Here is a 3,071-nt window from a genome sequence, read left to right on the forward strand (position 1 = left end):
ATTTCAAATAACAGTTTTCAGTGTTTAAATACTAAAGATTGTAGTTCTAAAAAAAAAGTGTTTGGTAAGGATGTTTTTTTAAGAGTGTTTGAGGTATGTTACCAGTTTTCAGATTTCAAACAACGTTGCTTAATAGCACTTTTGTAAATATTTTGAAAAACATGGGGCTCACTTGATTAAACAACACATAAAGCTTCATTTTTCAATTCCAACCAAAGGGGACATTTGTCAACTTTTAAAAAAAAACACACACACATACCGAACACAATTTTTTTTTTCATACATTGAAACATTGTACCAAACACATTTTTGCTTTATGAATAAAGTAAACACGTGTTTTCACAACATTTTTTAAACCACATTTTTCACATCATTTTAAACAACGATACTAGAAATTTTCAACCAAACAAGCGGAGTGTTTTACTAATTACTTGTCCAAATATGACTATTTCAAATTTATCTGGAAAATAACATTTTTTAAAGGATCCAATTAATGTGTGCACACATTAACAAATCTATTTTTAAAAACATTTTATTGGTAATTGAAAAGCTCTTTTAATTCCAAATAAACTTTTTTCAAAATTAGTTTACTATTGTTTGACTTTAAGCGCGCATGAGTAAAATCCTTTTTGGAACTCATAATGAATAGTAGAGTTCCACTTGAAACTCATCTCTCTGATAGGCGAGTTACATTCCACATCCATTGATGTGGCTGCCATTGATGTGACATTTTCTCATCATAATGACCTTAATGTGGCTTAGCTTTCCACCTCCATAGGTGCAATGGTGATTTCCGTTTTGAAAAACCTATCAATTCATTGCCATGAGAAAAATCACCTCCCCCAACTGGATGATCAACCTATCCCAAACTGGCCAACAAAATCAATAAACAGCTTTACACTCAGTAACTCTTACTTAGCATATAGACAACCTAAATAGATACACATTTATTGCAAGAGCTTTTTAGAGAATTTTTTGCCCTCTCTTAATTGAGAAAGAAAGGCATTGATTCATGTTACTACTCAATGCTAACGTGCACCTGAGTCCTCATTGGCTCCGCATGGAGTCTCCAACCCATATCTGACTTGGATTCTTGGACCACTTTAGATCTGAGTTCTTTTAACAACTAAGCATGGGTTCTCAAAAACTGATAGTCTTTTTCTTTTGGCACCACCAAGCTTTATTGTTTTGGGTTTTCCTCACAATCGAACTTCCTCCTCGCATAGGCTTTGCCTTTTTCTTTATTGTCTTTTGTAATTATTTCTTATTTTGCAATAAATTGCCGCTTTATCTCCAAAAAATAATTATATATTTATTTATTTATTTATTTATTTATAAAATATCTAATTGATTATTGACCGTTGATATTAAAGGGAGAAAAATCAGCAGTTAACCTTCGGATAGTAAGACAAAGACAATTAATTATCTGGTATAGGGTCATTATCTAGTCCCACGAAGGATATTGTAAGTATATTGCAAAGTATATTGACTGGTTCAATCCAATCATGCTTTTTAGATTGCAAGTAGTGTCACATAATCATTTTCTTTGTAGATACACGGTAATTTAACCAGTATAGTGTCATTATCTAGCTAGCGAGTCTAGCCCCCACGAAAGAATTGAATTTTGGGGCCATGTATTTGGATTCTCAAAATGAAATGATTGTCTGCGTTTGTAAGTTAAAAGTATAAACCAATAAATCCAAATGAAAGATTGATTGGACGGACTAGTTCAGTAAAGTGAAGCAATAGGTGATATTTTATATTTAACTAATTTATTTATTATCATAAGCAGAATGAGATTAGAATCTAAATTATCTAATACCCCGAACCCTTTTCCAATCTAGGCTTTTCACTATTTCCAGGGCCAATGGCTGTAACTGTAACCTTTGGCAGTGATGATTAGCTTGGGTGACTAAATAAGATTTGGCTGGATTTCTTTTTCTTCTCTTCTATATAATTATGATTAATTATATATATTTTTATTTAATTTAAAACTTTAGGTGGTCAAGTTCGATGGCTGATTGGCTATTTGTCTCGTTATACATAATTTTTTCGTGCTGAATCTTAACCTGAAATGAAATATTTTAATTTATGTGTGACCATTAGGAAGAATTTAAGATTACGTGTGAAAGCCACATATATAGTGGCTAATGATTCAATGTAGGCTAGAGCTCTTTTTGATCGGGTCAGGTTCATTTGGGCTTATGAATTCATCGAGACCCGGTCAATTCCTTTTACAATGAGTATGAGCAGTGAACTGAGCAGTTGATGAATGATGATGCAACCAACTACCCCACCAACTGCTACTTGGAACTTTGTTTTCAAGGTTACGTATAGAGCATAATATTTGAGTTCTTATAATATAAACATGCTCGTAACTTTTATCATAACTTTTTGACGAATTATGGCTGACTTTGTGTTATTTTTATATAGTTCTATTATTTTTTATTTACCAACTCCAATTATCTATGTGAAGGGTATATTTGTTTGGAGATAAAATAGATTGGATGAAAATTTTTTGAGAGAAAATAAGAAGAAAATTCTTTTTGAGTGTGTTTGGTTGGATAGGAAGGAAGAAAAATAAATAGTGGGATTCAAGTGTTTTTTCTTTGTGTCTGCCAAAATGTTTTTTTTTTCAAAATAGAGAGAAAACTGAAGGAAAAAAATGCTCATATCCAACTCCTTTTTTTTTCTTTTTTATGTTGGACACGTTGCCACTTTTTTTTTTCCTGGACGTTGGTTTTTTTTTTTTTTTTTTCCTAGGTTATGGGTGGGCACATTGCCTTTTTATTTTATTTTACTTTTTCTTTCTGGATGTTGCTTTTTTTTTTTTCCTTCTTTTTCTTCTGGGATGTGGGTGTGTTAGTTGTTTTGTTTTTCTTCTTTTCTTCTTTTTTTTTTTTTTTTTTTTTTTTTTTTTTTTTTTAACTAGACATGAATTTTTTTTTTGGGACATGATTTTTATTTTTTAGTAAATCGGGTGATTGCTTTTATTTTTTTGGTTGTTTGTCATTTTTTTTTAATTGGCCATCATCTTTTAACAAAGATGTATGAGCAAATTTATACAAACT

This window comes from Quercus lobata, chromosome 12, assembly GCF_001633185.2.
Source record: "Quercus lobata isolate SW786 chromosome 12, ValleyOak3.0 Primary Assembly, whole genome shotgun sequence".
NCBI classification, from domain to species: Eukaryota; Viridiplantae; Streptophyta; class Magnoliopsida; order Fagales; family Fagaceae; genus Quercus; species Quercus lobata.